General features: G+C 34.8%; 1 protein-coding gene across 5 annotated transcripts in view; it reads left to right on the top strand.

Moving 5' to 3' along the window:
- Window positions 1-1,619: 1,619 nt before the first annotated feature.
- CCDC102B (coiled-coil domain containing 102B) overlaps window positions 1,620-21,110 on the top strand; it is a 252,400-nt gene continuing 232,909 nt past the window's right edge. For all 5 annotated transcript variants that reach the window (XM_029216583.1, XM_029216610.1, XM_029216577.1 and 2 more), the window contains exon 1: window positions 1,620-1,695. The gene's annotated coding sequence lies outside the window, so the exon portion shown is untranslated. The remainder of the gene's footprint in view (window positions 1,696-21,110) is intronic.

The raw sequence follows: 21,110 nt of genomic DNA, 5'->3' as shown, positions 1-21,110 counted from the left end.
TATCTGGTAAAGAAAGGTGATAATTGAAACTGTTAGAATGGGTGAAATTATCCAGCGTGGTAGTAGATTTACATGAGGACATACCTGCAGTATATGTAGGGATGGGAGGGAAAAGAGGTGCCTCCAGAGGGCGGGGGGGGAGGATGGTGAGTGCTCATGAGGAAGACCAGGAGGGTGTAGTGCTGAGATCTGAGAAGTCTTCATGTAGGTGGGGCTGTGAACAGTATCAAAGGCTGCATAGAGGACAAGTAGCACGTGGGCTGAGAGGAGTCTACAAACTTAAAAACACACAAAATGTGCATGTGTGTGAACGCACATGCATGTGTGTGTGGGCAAGTGTGTGTTTTCAGAGCGTCACTTTGGTGTACTAAAGGGAGTAGATGGTAGATTAAATGGGGTTCCTGGCTGGAAAGAGCGCTTTCAATCATCTGACCATGAAGCAGAAGACAATAGTACCTAGAAGTGAAAATAACCAAACTGAAGTGAGATTCATCGGCATAACTGAAACTGACTGAAGAGCTGGTGGTGTTTTAAATGTCATGAGGAAAAACCAGATGAAAGGGAGAGTTCAGGGAGAGAGAAGAGAGTATGGTGACTGAGCACATTTTCTGAAAAGACAGAACGAAAGGAAACCTCAGAGGGTTAGTTCACTTTTTATGGGAGAAAGGTCACCCCCTCCATTGCATCAGGAAGTAAGGAGGAAAGGATGCTGTTCAGTAGAAATAGATGACAAATATGTTATTCAGCTAAGAATATTCTTCCAAATTAAGAGGGGAGGAAGAATAAAATAATTTGGAGACCTTAGCTCCCTAACTTTCAAATGCTGTTTTCATGCTATTTATAAGGATATAGTGATTGTGTTTCTTCTGCCCTCTCCTCTGAAAAGAAACTTTGGGCATTCTATGCTGTTAGTTCAACCAGAGAAGCTCTCTTTCATGTGGTCTGCCAGCACCCATTTGTCAGAACACTTCCTGACAGCTGCATCATGCCACCAGAAAGTCACTCCTTTCCTTTCCCCAGGGAAAGGGGCTGGAGAGCTCTCACTGGGGGCTCTGCAGACGGCAGCTCACAATTCCTGCCAACATGACTGAAATCAAAGGTTTTGACATACAGTTTTGTATCTTGATTTCTATACCCAAATAGTTTATTAAATTTTTTTTTTCTTTTCTGGGGCAATCTAATAAAGATCAGCTTGGACCAGTGATGTTTCCTATTGTTCCCGTAATCTGCACTATAATCTTTCTTTAAATCTTTTGCAGATAGATACGGTATTAGTTCTTGCTTTGCCATTATATTTTTTCTATTACTATTGCAAGTTATACAGATTGTTATTAAACATTAAACACACTGGTGGATGAAAGGGTGGATGTTTCTCCCTTTTTCACTTACAGTACAGTTCAAATAGGTTGTGTAGAAAGTATTGGATAACGATACTGAGTTAGGGAACATTAAAATGATTTCATTTTGGATAGCTCACTTGTGATCCACAGAGAGTGTTGTGGTATTGGTTTTGATAAAACTTCACAACCAATGGGAATCTTTTTTGAGTTAGTGTGGAGTGGCCTTAATGCTGGAAATAATCCTGTTGGCCAAGACCCCAGAGCTATACAGATGAGAAAAGGATGCCGGAAATTCTGTTGTTTACATATGTGTCTGTAACACTGAGCCGCTAGAGCAGCCCAGCAAGCCCAGAGGGTAAGATGCTTAATAACCTTGTGGTTTTCTATTTAATTTTTATATTTTCCTGCTGGGGCAGAGCATGTGTTATTCTCAGAGCAAAGAAAAGACAGTTGCTTATAAGATGCAGAACTACTGTAGGTCTGGGAAACAGAGGGATTCGGTGTTTCTTCTTAAAGTGGACTTGATTTCTTCCCTCTCTCTTCCATTTTCCACATTGGTATTCTTTATCCTGACAGCTTGTCATACATTTCCTGTTTTGTAAAAAATAACGGTGTACTAACAAAACTCAGGTAAGATTTTCAACTCTAAATTTAGACAGTAATATATTATGTTGATAATAAAACCTTGTTTTGTAGTTCCAAATGAATATGAGTTAGTCAATGTGTTTGAAGTAATCTATATTCTTAGAGTAAAAATAAAGTAGAATTATTATGCAAATCCTCCTATTTATGCCTCATCCATCTAGAGTTGTTTTCATTTTGCTGGTCCTCATGATAAATTCTTGTCACTGTTAGCAGAAAAGTATACTTCAAACTTAGCATTAATATTGATTTCTTTATATAAACTACCTGGGTAGTGTAGAGGAGAAGAGACATAGAATATAATAATAAAATCCTGACATAATAAAAGGAAATGGGTGTTTAGAGAAAGTAATTACAGAACTAAGGAAAAAGGATCTCTGAAAACCGTTGGGAAGTATTTGCTTATGTTTCCTGCAAAGATAAATTATAAAATAAATGTTAAATGGGTAAATCTGTTAAATAGAAATATAAAGGAGATATTCTTTTAAAAATACAATTATAAACATGTAAGTAACATGGCACTGAAATACACAATTTCAGTGTATTTGAAATACACAATGAAGTTTCTTGATATTCTCATTTAAACTAGTTTTCCTTTTTTCTAAAATCATCTGAATACACTTTTGCTAATATTTTTGTGGGATAGGGTATTGTTACAACTTTTGATTAAATATTTTGTTAATCATTTTATTGTCAAATATCCTATTGTCATATCCTTTAAAATATCCGTTAAATATCCTTTAAATATTGTCAAATATTTAAAGACATATAAATTAGTCTTTAATTCGGACTTTTCTCCATATTTTTACATAAGCATTAGATTAGAAAGGAATCTTGACAAGTTAGTGATACAATATTTGTATGTTTTGTGTGATTTTGCAATATTGATTTAAAATATCAATGTCTATTTGAATATTTAGAAAAATGTTTAATATGAATTGTATTTTTTCCTAAAACTTTAAAAAATAGTTTTCTTGTGAAATAACATCATTTAGTGGTCTCTCTTGCACTGTTCATATGTTTTCACTGGATTCAGTATTTGCTTGATCATTGGGACCTAGCTTCTTGGTGCCTCACTATGGGTGTAGCCTTGAAATTTATGAGGGTTTCATCTAATTATTAGAGCCACACATATAATGGCAGTAATTCTTTACAACTGAAAATGATCTCAGGCCACTTCTATTTGAAGAAGCATCATATCTCCTGTACTTTTATTGCAAGGTCAATTGAATTCTGCCATAATGCCAAAACCTTCAAAATTCCCTTTTTAGCAAGATTTTAGAGAAGCCTTGAAAGAAAAGTCTGGCTGCCTGAGCTGAGACTTAAAAAATCAGTGGAACTTGGATAGTTGTTGAAAAGCAAAAAGACTCTTCTGTTCAGAAGTAGTTGGAGCAAAGGGTTTTGAGGCATAAATTAATATACAGCCAGGTAGGATAGGGATGAGTGATTCCCCTCACTGGAGCAGAAAAAAATACACCTTGTGAGTAGTAGACATTGTGCTCAATAGCTAGGGCAGGATGGAGTTGTGGAGCATCTTAAAATTCACACAGATTAAATTTGCCCTTATATATTATACAGTGGGGACAATTGCAAATTTCTGAAGACATGGAGTATTTCTTCTCATCCTCTGCTTCCTCCTTCTTCATCATCATCTTATTCTTCTTAACCATTATCTTCTTCGTTTTTATCATTGGCATACTTTCAACACATGATTGTGCTTCTGTGTTCAAGGTAACTTACATACCTATCTACAATTTTGATAGCTGTGTGATCAAATGAACTTTATTTTACATATTATCTTTATTTTACATGTGAAAAAATCTGATGTTCAAAAATGTTAAATGATTTCTTTAAAGCCACAACTATAGTAAGTGGAGCCAGGATTCCAGACAATGTCTTTCTGGCTCCAGAGCTATTCCACTGTGCTGCGCTGGTATTTTAGGGATGTGAATCTGGCTGGAGTTATTAGCAGGATGGTTTGGAATGGGCATTGGGGTAACAGAACTCAGGGAGGGGCGGTGAGACAACAGGCAGATCAATTTCAGCATGTGTAAACCCAGCCAATCACAGTCCTGTCAGGTGGTCCACTCTTGGCATTGGGAATAGAAAGAAGAAATTGATCCTGAAAATAAGCAGGTTTTACATTTAAATTCTGTAATATGCTGTTCTCATATTCATCTCTTATGCTTTCCTCTCTCTTTTATTTTCTTGAATGTTGTAGTCATATTCAGAGAAGATATATTTTGATTTCTCAAAGGAAATTTCATCTCTGATTTTCATCTAATATTACTGATTCACAAATGAAATATGTGAAATGACTGGAAATGATACTGGGATTACGCTGACATTCCTTTGTTTCTTTTTGATTCATGATATGAATGAATGCCTAGTGACCACACCTTCTTAAAATTATGGAGAGATGCAATTATTACCAAAAATAATTATCCTATAAGTTTTATTTCAATGGGTGAAGAGTAAATATAAAATTTATGTCGCTAATAGATAATTTTGAGAACAGTGTATGTATAGTAAAAAGAATAGAACCTATTTATCAACACTTTCCTATTCAAATATCCAAACCTTAAATGTATTATTTTGCTTTTCCTCTAAATAGAATAAGACTAATCTCTGCAATAACATTCATTTTCTTCTCTTCTATTTTTCAATGTTTTTAACGAAATAAAATTAGAAAAGCACCTTATGTTATAATAATGAGTTTTGAATAATATGTATAATTTCTATGATATCATTTTATTTATTTTTTTAAACATCTTCATTGGAGTATAATTGCTTTACAATGTTGTGTTAGTTTCTGCTTTATAACAAACTGAATCAGCTATACATATACATATATCCCCATATCTCTTCCCTCTTGCGTCTCCCTCCCTCCCACCCTTCCTATCCCACCCCTCTAGGTGGTCAAAAAGCACCAAGCTGAGCTGATCTCCCTGTGCTATGCGGCTGCTTCCCACTAGCTATCTATTTGACATTTGGTAGTGTATATATGTCCATGCCACTCTCTCACTTTGTCCCAGCTTACCCTTCCCCCTCCCCGTATCCTCAATTCCATTCTCTAGTAGGTCTGTATCTTTATTCCCGTCTTGCCCCTAGGTTTTTCATAACCATTTTTTTTTTTTTAGATTCCATATATATGTGTTAGCATACGATATTTGTTTTTCTCTTTCTGACTTACTTCATTCTGTATGACAGACTCTAAGTCCATCCACCTCACTACAAACAACTCAATTTCGTTTCTTTTTATGGCTGAGTAATATTCCATTGTATATGTGTGCTACATCTTCTTTATCCATCCATCTGTTGATGAACACTTAGGTTGCTTCCATGTCCTGGCTATTATAAATAGAGCTGCAGTGAACATTCTGGTACATGCCTCTTTTTCAGTTATGGTTTTCTCAGGGTATATGCCCAGTAGTGGGATTGCTGGGTCGTATGGTAGTTCTATTTGTAGTTTTTTAAGGAACCTCCATACTGTTCTCTATAGTGGCTGTATCAATTTACATTCCCACAGTCAGTGCAAGATTGTTCCCTTTTCTCCACACCCTCTCCAGCTTTTATTGTTTGTAGATTTTTTGATGATTGCCATTCTGACCGGTGTGAGATGATATTTCATTGTAGTTTTGATTTGCATTTCTTTAATGATTAATGATGTTGAGCATTCTTTCATGTGTTTGTTGGCAATCTGTATATCTTCTTTGGAGAAATGTCTGTTTAGGTCTTCTGTCCATTTTTGGATTGGGTTGTTTGTTTTTTTGTCATTGAGCTGCATGAGCTGCTTGTAAATTTTGGAGATTAATCCTTTGTCAGTTGCTTCATTTGCAAATATTTTCTCCCATTCTGAGGGTTGTCTTTTGGTCTTTTTTATGGTTTCCTTTGCTGTGCGGAAGCTTTTAAGTTTCATTAAGTCCCATTTGTTTATTTTTGTTTTTATTTCCATTTCTCTAGGAGGTGGGTCAAAAAGGATCTTGCTGTGATTTATGTCATAGAGCGTCTGCCTATGTTTTCCTCTAAGAGTTTGATAGTGTGTGCCCTTACATTTAGGTCTTTAATCCATTTTGAGTTTATTTTTGTGTATGGTGTTAGTGAGTGTTCTAATCTCATACTTTTACATGTACCTGTCCAGTTTTCCCAGCACCACTTATTGAAGAGGCTGTCCTTTCTCCACTGTACATTCCTGCCTCCTTTAACAAAGATAAGGTGACCATAGGTGTGTGGGTTTATCTCTGGGCTTTCTATCCTGTTCCATTGATCTATATTTCTGTTTTTGTGCCAGTACCATACTGTCTTGATTACTGTAGCTTTGTAGTATTGTCTGAAGTCAGGGAGCCTGATTCCTCCAGCTCCATTTTTCTTTCTCAAGATTGCTTTGGCTATTCGGGGTCTTTTGTGTTTCCATACAAATTGTGAAATTTTTTGTTCTAGTTCTGTGAAAAATGCCAGTGGTAGTTTGATAGGGATTGCATTGAATCTGTAGGTTGCTTTGTGTAGTAGAGTCATTTTCACAGTGTTGAATCTTCCAATCCAAGGACATGGTATATCTCTCCATGTATTTGAATGATCTTTAATTTCTTTCATCAGTGTCTTATAATTTTCTCTATACAGGTCTTTTGTCTCCTTAGGTGGTTTATTCCTAGATATTTTATTCTTTTTGTTGCAGTGGTAAATGGGAGTGTGTTCTTAATTTCACTTTCAGATTTTTCATCATTAGTTTATAAGAATGCCAGAGATTTCTGTGCATTAATTTTGTATCCTGCTACTTTACCAAATTCATTGATTAGCTCTAGTCGTTTTCTGGTAGCATCTTTAGGATTCTCTATGTATAGTATATGATCATTTTAGAAATGTACTATGTACTATTTTAGAAGCTTGCTGTCACTTAAGTAGGCGGTATTGGAACAATACCTTTTGCCAAGCATCCAAACAGATAAAGATAGTTGAAATGTAAAGATTCATCTTTTAAAAATTATCATTACTAAAAGAATAAGTACATTTGTTGTTTCAAATGCTTTGATCACTGACTCTATGACATTTTATTTTAATTAAATAGGTCTAGGCTGAATTCCAAGATAGTTTTCCAAATAGGGAATTTTGTATACCCCAGTCCTCAGTGCTGTCACCAGTTATAGATGTTCAGCTGTGATCAAGTGTGAATTGAGACTTTGGTTATAAAAAGGAAAACTGGATAGGTATTTTATTGGAGAAAATCAGCCCATCAAAGCGAAGATGGGTTGGGCTCAGGGCCATTTCATTGAAATCAATAGCTTTGCAGAGGATTATTAATCTTATTATATGTTTAAATATTATCTTGGTGATTTATAGTCAATGGTATTTGCCAAGAATTGCTGTTACGTGTAACAAAGATATAAAGATATTTGACGTTAAAATTCTGATAGAAGCATCATTTTTGGTAGCTGAAGACAGAGATATCCTTAGTATTGGGTAGGAAACATGCTCATTGCAGAACTTACAAATCGTATTTTAACCCAATGCTTGCTTTTAGTTTGTGGAATTTAAGGTTAAAAAAAATAGAAGTGAGTCTTTCAGTCACTGACTCATGAACATATGTTTCTAAGTTGCAGGAACTGTTTAGAAATGTAACATGAGGTAAAGTGACAATATTTAAATGAAGAAGAGCCTGAAGCAACTTTAGACTAGTTTTTACGGAAAGAGTTCTGAGGGTTTTTCATAGTCTTTCATTTCCTCCCTTAGTGAATTTAGGATTATGAAGGCATTATGTCAAAAGTTGAATTTATGATGGATGCCAAAGATCAAATGGCTTTATTATTCAGCATATATTCATAGATTCCTTTCTTCTGTTTACTCATCATCTGAATGAGGTGAAAACATTACTCACAAATTATAAGTGCTCAGTGGAATGGTAACACTTTGTAGCAAAGGAGGGAGGGGGAGGTGGAAGTGCCAGGCAATCCCTGGAGTTTAATGTAGTTCTGGAAACTTCTATTTGTAAGCCTTTCCTAGGTAGGAGCTCGAGTAATTGCAGGGGTTGTGTAAGGACTCAGGTGTTCCTCATTCCATTTTTAGTTCAGAATCTCCTGTAGGTTTACCTATGGCAGGACTGAGTCGGACCAAAGCCAGACAACCTAGAGCTGCTCTCATCTCATTCTCTGATGCTGCCCAGGTTTCTCTGTTCTTCTTATCATGACAGAGCTTAAGTTATAAAACTTATGACTGTGTGGATCGAAAACATTGATTGTGACAATTATGATAATAAATGGACTCTAAAAATGTTGATGCTGTATGAATCTACATGCTGGTTTCTGAACTTTGGATGTGGGACTGCAATAAATTTGACCTACTAGTGCAGATTGATGGGAAAGACTCCAGCACTCACCGAGCCATTAGCAGGTCTGCTCTCTTAGAAGTGGGCTTCTCACAGAAGTCAGGGCCTAAGCTTAGCTGACACCAAAGCTCGACTCCTAGGCCTTATATTAATATATTCACTTGTCTATATCTACTCTGTGGCTGTAAGTGGTTATTGAGTATTTTGTCTATATAAATTAATGAAAATGACACATTCTAGTAACCTAGATGTTTATCAGAAACAGTATCAGAAGTATAAATAATGCAAGAGGCAAACTCCCCCTCCCAACTTCTCAGTCCTGTGAAACCCCTTGATTCTCTTATTTTTTGGAAAGGGTACACATGCCTTTTTTTCTCAAGTCCCTCATCTACTTTCCACACTATTTCAAAAGTATTTGTGGCTGACTATGTATAAACATTTGTCTTTTGTAGGTAAAGATATTCACTGTAATATATATATATATATATATATATATATATATTTCAGATAATTCAAAGAATTAAGTTCCTGGTCATGATTAAAATGGAAGTTAACCTCACTGAAAACTTTTTCTATATTAATTATAAAAGTCTATCAGCATCCAGTTTTCCAAGGTCACCTTCTTTAGGGGAGTCTGATTTATTTAGTAAAACTTGTAATACTTGTCTTTTGGGGAAAAAAAAGAATAGTTTTAAGTCATTCTGTTTTCTTGCAGGTTTATTCACTTAGTGGTGAATATCTACTGTGTCTCCGACCTTGTTCTAGCAATAGAAATAGAAATGCAAACTAAACTAAAAATCCCCGCTTTCATCAAGTGTAAATTTTAGCTAGTGAAGCAATAGAATCCACAAATTCTATAATTATATATTAAGTAATGATAAGTTCTTGATGAAAGAAGAGGCAGGCTAAGAGGGAATGGAGAATGTGTGTCCTTTTGACATAATCTGAGAACTGCCCTCCGTCAGGGTGAATGAAAGAAATCTACCATGAGGAATCTTAGGAGGAAAAGTTATAGGCAGATTAAAAAACACTAGTCTCTAGTCAGGAGAGTATTGTCTTTTGAAGGAATGGCCGGAAGGCCAGCAGCTGCAGAAAGTAAGCAAAGCAGAGGCAAGTGTACCGTGAAACTAATCCAGCTAAATTTCAAGATAATCTTTTACATAAAAAAAAGGTCTCCTCACCCCATAATGGTATGAATCTCAGGTCCAGAAATCTCAGATCCTGGAGAATAGTTTGGAGAAGTAGCCTGTACCCAGATCATGAGACCCTCACAGGCCGCAGCAATAACTTCTTTTTTTATTGTGAGCCTGATGGGAAGTGATTTAAGTGTTTTGACCCTAAGTTAAGTTTTAAAAGGATCACTCCAGCTGTTGTGGAGAATACACTGAAGTAGGGAAAAGTTAGAGAGACTGGGTAAAATACAACAGTCCAGGCAAGAGATAAGGCAGTTTGAAACAGATACTAGAAACAAAGTTGTTGAGATTATGGAAATACAGAATTTTCCAACTACGATGATGTGCAGTGTGAAGAAAGGAGGAATCAAAGATGATCTCTTAAAAAAAAAACAAAAAACAGATGATCTCTTGGCTTGATCTGAGAAACTGGAATAATAAAATATCCGTTTGTTGACAGAAGGAGGCCAGTGGGAGGAGTAGTTTAGATTGGGAGCTGGCGTTTAAGAATTTGGTTTTGGACATGTGAAATTTGAGATACCAGTTAAATATTGAAGTGGAGATGTCAGCTGGATTCATGAGTTGAGAACTAAAAGAAGATCTCAGATTACTCAAAATTACTCAAAAGATCTCAGAATACTCAAAAATTACTCAATTTTGGTAAACATCAGGAAATAGGTGGTTTTGAACGCAAAGGACTGGATGCATTCAGCTAGACATATTACCCCTGGGGAAGAGAAAAGGTGCAAAGACTCAGCCCTGGAGCACTTCCACCTCAGAGGTGTGTGGTGAGACAGACCCACTGAAGCAGAATAAGAAGCAGCCACCAGCAAGGTAGAGAAGAACCATGAGAGAGGGGTCTTCTAGAAGCCAAGTAAATGAGTGATCTGGAAAGATGGAATGGCCAGTTATATAAATACTACAAATTGGTCAAGTAAGACAGGAATTTCAAGCCTGGAATTAAACATTAATTAGATTTAGCAATGTAGAAGTCATTGATTGTTTTTGTAGAGATCTAGGCTTGAATATTAACACAGTGGGTTCAGGAGAGAATTGGATGAGTGAAAATGTCTTTTAAAGATTTTTGTTTCAAAAAATTCCAGAGAAATAGGATGGCCCCTGGATGGGGATCAAGATGATTTTTTTTGTAAGGTTGACGGTATTACAGCCTCTGCCTATTGCCTGATGGGAATGATCTAGAAGAGAAGTACAAACTGATTTAGTAGGAGAGAGGGGACTGTTTTCGGGGGACCCACATTCTTGAGTGTGTTAGAAGTGATTAGATGGAGCATACAAATGGGAAGTTTGGCCTTAAGGACCTGAATGATCCCTCCATAGAAACAAGCAGAGTATAATGGTATTAATGAGACTGATAGCTGTGGTAGAACCAGGGTATAGTGGTTGTCTTTGATAACTTTTCTTTTCTTAGTGAAATAGAAAAAACAAGTTCATCAAGAGAGATGGAAGAGTTGAGAAAGACATGGGAAGTTTGAAGACAGAAAATGTGTGGCGTTGTTCAAGAGAATGGGAGAGTGAATTGATCGAGTTGTCTTGGTAGCACTAAGGGCTGGCTTGATGTTCAAGTCAAGAAGTTGAAGTGAGACCAGATGACAAGGGATGTGTTTTCTCCAAGTATGATCAGGTGCTGAGGTGCATCTATGGACCAGGCAGGTAGTTGGAATTAACCAGAATTAGAGTTTTCTAGGCAAGTAAGGTGGAGAGAATGCCATTCTAGCCAAAGGTAATTTGCTAATAATGGAGCACAGAATAGGGAGGGCAACGTTGATGTGAAGTAGATGAGAAATAGAAGGCAATAGAATCAATTTATAGGACGTCCAAGTTGGGTCAAAGAAGAGAGTTATGGGACCAATAGGAGAAGGAAATCAGAAAGGTGCTTGACATTGAAATGGGAAAGAAATGCTAACTTGGTAATGGCATCTAGAGTATATAACCAGCCAGTGGGTGGGTGAGGTAGAATTATTGGAATTAATAGGAACTGAGAGATGAGAATATTGTAAGGATAACGTATATGAAAATACTTTGGATATTAAATGAAGTTTTTGTCCCTGAAAATATATTTCATCCCTCTACTACCTAATCAATTAACACAATTGGTTTTACTAGATAAGCTTTATTTTTTATTAATAAATATTTTTAAATTTACTTAAATGTGGAATACTTGCCTCATAAAAATATATGGAAAAGCATAATGATATATATATGTATATGTGTGTGTGTGTATATATATATGTATATATAGATAGTTAGATTGTATTATGGTAGAAAGATAAATATTCACAGGTAGACAGTAATTTTAATACCCATCCCATACTGAGACTCTAATTTTTTGTTTGTGAATTTATCCATTTACCTTCTTGCTATTTTTTATGATGTTTTGATTGGTCTTACAGACTGTATTAGAGAACAATCTTCAGGCAGGGATAAGATCTAGACAGAATTTTCCACATCTAACAAATTGTAAGCCCATAATCTTTCTAGAGGTTTATTATTTTGCCAATGATTTAGATAAAAATAATGTTTATTAATAATGTTATTTAGTGTTCTTGGGCTTAAGTTTATAACACAACCAATATTTTTACAATTACATGTATTTTTTTTTTCTTTTTTTTGCGGTAAGCGGGCCTCTCACTGTTGTGGCCTCTCCCGTTGCGGAGCACAGGCTCCAGACGCGCAGGCCCAGCGGCCATGGCTCACGGGCCCAGCCGCTCTGTGGCATGTGGGATCTTCCCGGACCGGGGCACGAACCCATGTCCACTGCATCGGCAGGTGGACTCTCAACCACTGTGCCACCAGGGAAGCCCAATTACATGTATTTTTAAATATAAGAAACATTTTTGTATTGTTATGAAGAAATGCTGTTACATTAAAAAATGTTTTACTGATCAATTAAAAACAAAGAATCATTTCTGTCTAAAAACCCAAGCTGTCTAAACAGCTTCAAATATATTTTAATGGGCTTTCTTAAAGCCTAGATGAGAATGCTGACCAGACATATATCCGTTGTTTTGAATGATGTCAGTTGTACCCTGGTGCAACTAGTGCAGCATCACCTCTTCTGCATTATGTGACCATGTGGCAGAGAATGAAAATGTCCTGTTTATTTGCATTTAAATAACAGGCATTACTTTTGTCTGTATTTCCACTATCAACAGAATGCAGTTTCCAAGCATATATTTGTAAATACTGTTATTAGTAACCATGTTAACTTGAAGTATAGATTGAAAGCCTCTGTAAGATAGAGACAAAAATATTGCCAAAATGCACGGAACATATTTTTTAAAAATCAAAGCATAATTTTCTATTTCTGTACAATCCTCTATGAAAAATAAACCCCCTTAGTTTTGTTTAGATAGTCTAGAGTAGAGATGTCCAATAGGAATATTGTTCAAACAACATACACAATTTAAAGTTACATTAAAAAGTTAAAATATTGCATAGCACAGGGAGATCAGCTTGGCGCTTTGTGACCACCTAGAGGGGTGGGATAGGGAGGGTGGGAGGGAGGGAGATGCAAGAGGGAGGAGATTTGAGGATATATGTATATGTAAAACTGATTCACTTTGTTATACAGCAGAAACTAACACAACATTGTAAAGCAATTGTACTCCAATAAAGATGTTAAAAAAAAAGTTAAAAAATAAACATGAAATTAATTTTAGTATATTTTACTTAACTCAATATATTAAAAATATCATTCTAAAATATAATCAATATAAAATTATGAATGAGATATTTTACATTTTTGTTTTCTATACTGTGCCTAATTTACATATACAGTACATCTCAGATCAGACTACCCTCATTTCCAGCTCCATCTGGCTAATGACTGCCATGTAGGACAGGCCCCAGAATATAAACAATTACAAAGTATTCTCACAGCAACCATAGATCATGGTTAGGAATTATATTTATCTCTGTGTTGTAAATGAAGATACGTGTTTGAGTGGCCTTCTCAAGAAACAGATTTATCCCGGGTTTTCTGATTCTGAACCCAGTATTCTCTGGGTTTCAGTATACCATTCTGATGCTGTTATATTGATATATTTTTGTTATACTGATACTGAGAAGTATGTGACATATCATGACCCGTGGAAATAACTGGTGTTAGTATGTTTTTTCCTTGCTATAATTTAAGAAAACCTAATGGGTGTGAAAAGCAGGCAATGATGAAAACAACGAAACCCAGTTTCTAGGAATCCACACATTTCTTAGTTTTTTTTTCTTCTTCTTCTTTTTATGAATTAAATGAAAGATACAAATCTGGGAGAGCAGAGAGAGAAAAAAAGTAAAAATAAAGTTTTTGAGGAAGATTTAAAATTGTGGCATTATTGGGATTACTTGGGAAAGAGTTGAAAAATATTTATATGATTGAGAGGGTGAATATAAACAAAGCAAGTTTAAAAAAATGAGTTTAATCTGGTTTCAGCTCTTTCCTTGCACATGTCTTACATTTTCTATGTTAGAGACTGGAAAGCCAGATCTGTTGAGAAATATAAACACTGGCTATTAACTTCCTGTTATTTTGACATTTTTAATGCAATTCCTTACTTGTCTTTAGTAAAGAAATAAAAAAATACAACTATGCCTACAATAAAAATAAATGCATGAAAACTGATTCCAGATCAATTAACAATTGTGTTAAGAACTCTGTTTTATAGTTAAATTGCTTTTTTCTTTAGTGTTGTCTATTTTTATGCCAAAGGACAAAAACCAGAAACATCAGCTCTTAGAAAGATGATTGGAGAAGTTGAGAGACATTCTATGTCTAAACAAATTACTAATACATTTTGGCTAAAAGGGAGAAAGTAAAGCCAGGGAAGAAGTTTTGCTAGCACATAAAGTAACTGATTTTCAAATCAAAATCTAACATTTACATCTTTAAATATTTCATGTCTTTTCTTTCAAATGAAATTTTCCCAGTGAAATCAAGATTTTGGATATATTATTATAAGACGTAGCTTAAGTATTGCACAATCACCATATTTGTTTTTCTAGGGTAAGGTATTTTCCTCCCAATGATATATCTGAAAATGGATTACTTGTTTTATATTAATTAAAATGTAAAGAATTAGAACAAAACATTTGATTGATATTATTTTTATCTCAAAAGAGTCCATAAATCAATAGGCTATAAATCTAGTGCCAGTGACTGAGATAAGAAGTCAACGTTTCGTCTAAACATCAACTTCTTATTAGCTGCTGTTCTGATAATTTGTAATGAAATATATGTATATATTAATATTTCTTCTTTTGTTACATAATATAAGAATGTCCAGTTTTGAATAATTTCATTGTTCTCCTTTGCTTTTTCTATATTATTTTATTTCAGTTTTTCTGAGAGTTAAAATGCTCCTTAGCAAGAAAAAACAATTGGTTTAACATCCTTGTAATACTATAAATAAATATAGTACTATAAATGCTAATTTTAATTATACACAAAATCAATTTCACATGTTCCTTTTATATTTTTTCCATTCATTCATAAGAGGAACAATATACCCTCTGAAACTTATGCTATTTCTATTCAGAGGTAGGTAGCCTTGTGATTTCAAAATAGATTAATCACGTGTTTTAAGGAAAAAACATAATTGTGAAACTTGGGTAGGTCCATATTCACTAATAATTTTATTTTCTTAGCGTCCTCTGTAATCATATCCACACGGGCATATAATTCAAGAACTAAATCTGACTTGTAGTAATTTGGAGTTGCCAAGGGCTTCACTGAACTCCTGCAGTTCTGCACCTTGAACATATTGCCATGGGTGGGTATTGCAGCTGGTTTCCTGTTTAAAATATTTCGAGAACTTTTGAAAGTTCAGTTCGTTCTCTGCCCAGAGTTTCTTCATTTTCCATAAAGAAAGAAGAACTGAACATCTGTAAATATTTATATTTGGGAGATTAATCAGTAATATGTGATTAAACCCCGAAAATTGGGTTACTCTGTGTTGTAGTTTATGCAATTCTATTATTTACAGTTCTTTCAACATGTTCAAAGGAATTTGCTTTGTTTGGTTCATAACCTCATTTTTGTTATATTTAAAAACATGAACACATCTAGATCAGATGCTATGAGTGAATCTTTGGAGAAAAAAAATATCCTTGAATTTGACTTGAATATCTGTGAGTCGTATTTCACAAGTAATCAGAATGTAAGCTCCATCAGGATGGACATTTAAATCTATTTATTTACTGATGCACCTTCAACCCCTGGAACAACATGCCTGGCAGTTGGCAAAAATTAAACAATATTAGTTGAATGAATGCATATGAATATTCAAGGCTCAAAAGCTAAAAAATATTTACCCTTATTCTACACTAGCAACGCGCAGAAATAAGTAGACATTATTGTATAGGCATGTGTATGTTTTTAGTAAAACGATCATCAAAATGTATTGTTTTACATGCATTTACTTGTTTGTGTGTCTCATTTTGCCTTTGCTTCACATGAGTTGCAGAAATCATTTCAAAACCCTAAACTGAATGAAGATAAAAGTAAAGACAAATGGAAATAAGTATAGGTACTTTAAAACTCTTAAAAGTACTATTGTTAAATTAATTAAACAGGGAGCCTGTTAGACGGAGGGGTTCTAATGTCATGGTGGCCTGTGGAAGCAAAACAAAATCTAAGTCCATTAACACCTCAAGGTTACTAAATTGAAACCTAAGGACAGCTAATCTCAAACAGCCAACTTGGGATTAAGTTATAGCTAATCAATAATTTCCTTCCTTTGTTTCCACCTTTTCTTTATAAAAGTCTCTCCTCAGCCCCTGTCAGTGGACTCTTCTTCTTTAGCACTATCTGATTGGAGTCGATTTTTGCTGAAATAACATTTTTAATATGCCTCGGTTTATCTTTTAACACTATATACTTACCATACTTGTTCTTAATTATGTGTATTTTAGTTTGTGTACGAATTTTCCAGTCTAATTTAGAGCCATGGGAAAGTGTTCATATTGGAACAGGGCACATCATGTACAAGAGATGTTGGCTTGAAATAAGGCAAACAAACAAACAAAACCCTAATAGGACCAAAAATTTGGAAACAGGTAGTGATCGGTGTTTTTCAGATGGTTTAGATTCTTATCTATCTGCCTTCTGCCTACCTATTTTTTTTTTAAACCAAGGAACTTATTTGTAAACTTCAGTGAAGGACTTTCATAAATGAACAGTCATTTGCATCAACGTACTCAGCAGGAGGCGAAGCCCTGTCCAGACATGGTTATGCATCACACGTATGGCTTCTATCTAACTAAAATGAAAATGTGACAGCAAAACCCAAAGTTTTTTGTTTGTTTTTGCAATTCTACAATGTCATTAGGAACAAAATTAAGGAGGAATTTACCCCAATCTGCCTTAATCTAGAAAATAAAATCTCTAGTGTTAGCGTGTTTTAGTCTGTATTAATTTTGGGTGCTTTCTGAGTGCAGGTTACTCTATGGGTGTTTATAAATTTAGTGATTTTTAGAGAGACGTTTTTTGAAGAATTTTCCTAACTAGGAAGACTAAGTATAAAACCATATAGTGCCCCACGGAAACATTCAAGAAAACAGTTTTCTTTTTGTGTTGATACAGTGCAAACTTTAAGAAAGGGGGAATTTTGAAAAAGATAGCCTAGGTGATTAAGTGATTGAAAGGTAGAAGGCTTTTGGGAGAGATGACAGGTGATGATCTTGGGATTTCATGAAGCATGAAGGACAGCAATCTGACTTTCACAGGTAGGGAGAGAAGCTGAATTAGATAATGAATATCTGAATCTGGAAGAGACAAATATTAGACTGAGTTTGACTTTGATGAACTGAGCATATTCACGTAAATGGGTAAATAATTTAGTCACCAAATAAAGGTACCTTTAAAATTTTCCACTTTGGAAATAAATATGATTCTCCTACTGACACTGAATGAAGTGAAACTCTCATGAGGGATAGGCAAAAATATACTTACAGTGTTAGATTTTCATCTTCACATGATGAGTGCTTAATCTTTTATTGTTAAACACTAGTGTTGAAAATAAAGGCGATTGCAAAAGCTTAAGTCATGGTAGATGTTTACGAAAAGGAAAATAAGCTTTTCATATTTCCATTAGGAATTTTCAGTATTTTAATGGGACAATATATTTGAATAATTTCATTTAAAATAGATTCAAAATCCACATTACATTAACATGTCAAATAGTCTTTGTTCTACTTTATGAAAAGCATTATGTTTTTAAATGTATGCTGCGACAAAAATTTAAATGTTAACCAAAGCATTTATTTCAGAAAAATTTTTCCTTTTAAGTTCACTGAGCTTTATAATCATTTAGAAATTATGGCTATATGTGATCACTGAACTATAGAAGTTGTAAAGCATCAGAAAACAACTTTCATGTGGTGGTTAAGATAATAGAAAAGCTTTTTAAAGAACATAATAAGGAATTGAAATAGTTTCTCTATAGGTTAGCATTACATATCTGTAGAATCTAACTTATGTCTTTCAGATGTTGAGTATTAATTGAATAGATTGATGTTTTGAATAAATCAGAAGGAGTAAAATACAAAAAGGAAGAAAAAATTAAGAGTGTAATGAAAATTCAAGCATTTTCTATTTTTTTTTGTTTGTTGCAGAATATTTGGGAAATGCATAAAAGCAAAAATAAAGCAAAAACTATGCATAATCCATGCATAATTTTCTGTTTTTTCTATATAAAAATATGAAACATGCATATTTTAGTTCAAACTAGAACTTCTGCATTTCTCATAGAAAAAATATTCTTCCTGAAGAATTAACATATAGGAATAGAGTATTGACACCAGAGGAAGTTATTTTGATAATCCAAGACTAAAAGCTTGGCTAGAATGAGAAGTGAAATATCTAGGTATCCAAGCAGAGGAAACTTGGAAATGCTGAAAAGGCAAGGAATAGAAAGGAGGCCAGTGGGTAAGACTGGTGCAGCTGTAATAAGGATTTTGAACTTAATCCTAAAGATAATGGGAAAGCAGTAACACAACATTGCAAATCAACTATACTTCAATAAAAAAAAATAATGGGAAAAGCAATTGAAAGAATTTCAGCAAAGATGAAATAATCAAATGAAAAATAGAAAAATCTGTCTCCAGTTATCGAGTGGTGAAGACTGGTGAAAGGGAGAACAGTTGGAAATCAGTTTCAGTAATCTAAGAGTGAGACAGCTGTACTTGGATTAAGTACATCTTCTCTGGGATGGAGAAAAGTGAACATAGATTACAAACTTCTTAGGAAGTAAAATGAGCAGGATTTGGTAATTGATTGGATACAGGGGATGATGAAGAATGAATAGTAAGGAAAGTCTAAATTTGGGATTTACACAACTCAAAGGATATTGGTGACTTTTATTAATACGAAAAATAATGGAGGAAAGCCAGAATTAATCTTCTACGGAATAAGGAAAATAAAGAGTTTTCCCTAACCTCCTTGAAACAGCAAAATTCACACTTTCCATTTCCACATAAATACACACACACACACCAAATACACTTTTCATTTCCAACAAGCCTGAGGATTCCAGATTAATGAAATAAGATTAATTTGTTATGGCACAATGGACATACATAAACAATATTGCATGCATATGCATTTTGGCAGTTGTAAACTCTTTTCTAATTGAATGGTAGTTTTTGTCCCCTCTGGATTAATTAATTGAGTGTGTTCTGTGTTCTAGTCACTGCAGGACAAGAATAAATAAGATGCAAGCTCATAGACGACAGTAGAAACAGATATATTGAAATTATTCTGTGGTATCATAAATCCAGAATAAAGTAATTAACCAGAGCATGGGGCCACGGAAAAAGGAGGAATTGACTGACAAGGAAACATAGTGTAGATCCATCATTCTCATTATTAGCCAGCCTTCACCACAATTACACACACAAGAACAAATTGAACTCTGTCTTCGTTTTCTAACAGTTTCTGCTCCGACATCTTTTTATAGGCACAAGACCTGTCTTTTTATCTAGACTGCGTACCTCTTATAGTATAAGTATAAGCTAAGAGCTGATGACAGGGCTAGGGTAGCCTCTCCTCTGTTTCTACGGTCTCTGTGAAATGTGCATCCTATTTGGGCAGGAACCAAGGAAAAATCAGTTTGAGTTATTTACTTCAATTTATCATTTCATTGTTCCCATAGCTTTAGATAAGTTGGAAGTGGGATTGTTTACATGCCATATCTTGTTCCTTATTTGATCTTTAAGTGCTTTGCTTTCTAAATTTTAATAATCTCATTTCCCTTGATTTCATTTTAGCAGATATTTTATTGCCCAAAGGAGGAATAGACAAGAGAGAGTTGAAAGAGCTGATTCTCAGGATAATATCCCCTAGCTTCACTGAAGTTTTGGTACTAGTGATTAGAAACGTGTGAACATCGGTTTTACATCATGTGTTTTAATTTCAGCCACAAATTCATGATGTACAGAAAGGAAATTTTATGTAGTAAAAAAGAATCATAAAATAATAGCTACCACTTATTGAATGTCTACACTGTGCCTAGATTTTTTTTTTTTTTTTTTTTTTTTTTTGCGGTACGCGGGCCTCTCACTGTTGTGGCCTCTCCCGTTGCGGAGCACAGGCTCCGGACGCGCAGACTCCGGACTCGCAGACTCAGCGGCCATGGCTCACGGGCCCAGCTGCTCCGCGGCATGTGGGATCTTCCCAGACCGGGGCACGAACCCGTATCCCCTGCATCGGCAGGCCGACTCTCAACCACTGCGCCACCAGGGGAGCCCTAGATTTTTATGTATATGATAGCATTACCTTCTCACAGCAAACTGATAGGGTATTATCACTCCAGGTTTATTGTTAAAATTGAATCTGAGAAAAATTAACTTCTCCAAAATTTTAACACCTGGTTGGAAGTTAAATCAAGTCCCTTTTCACTATACCTTTCTATTTTCTTCTCACTTTTTAGAGTAACAAAAGAAATTGCAGAAATTTTCTTTGAGAGCCAATAGTTATTTTAGAATCAGGAATAATGGCTAAAAGCAGTAGGAAATAGGAAAAAGAGGGTTTGTCTGACTTTAACGTATTACAAAATGAAAAGAAAATGTTTTTGTATTCACGTTAACTTCTGTTATGATTAAAAGATGTGCTTGACTCCTCTGTTGTTTTACATCGTGGAAGGAGAAAAGCTGAGTTGTATTCAAGCCAGGACAGTTCCCAGGGTAATCAGAACACTTGCTGCTTTGCTGTTTACAAAAAAAAAAAAAAAAAATCTGTTACCTTCAATTTATTTTACTAATAGGGACAATCTGCTGTTATAAAATGTTACATGTGTTTTTCTATTTTCTGTTTCAATTTATTATTACTTTTATGAAATGCTTAATTGGCTTATATTTGTCTGAAAATTCTTTTGACTTGTAATAGTACAGATAATCTTAAAGTATAAAAGAAATTTGAATATGGGTTTGTTTTCTAGATTTTATGCAACAGAGCTCTGGGAGACATGGGACTCTGAGGTCAGATTTTTTATGCTGCCAAAGATTGTTAGAAATTTAAAAGTAGATCTGGCTGTCATAAACAAGATGAGTAAGTGGAACTTGACGTTTGAATTTAGTCTTCTTCCAAAATATCAGTTACTTTCTTTTTCACATTTTCCACTTTGATTT

This window comes from Monodon monoceros, unplaced genomic scaffold, assembly GCF_005190385.1.
Source record: "Monodon monoceros isolate NGI ecotype Baffin Bay Population unplaced genomic scaffold, NGI_Narwhal_1 Super_Scaffold_1, whole genome shotgun sequence".
NCBI lineage: Eukaryota > Metazoa > Chordata > Mammalia > Artiodactyla > Monodontidae > Monodon > Monodon monoceros.
This window is presented reverse-complemented; position numbering and strand designations above follow the sequence as displayed.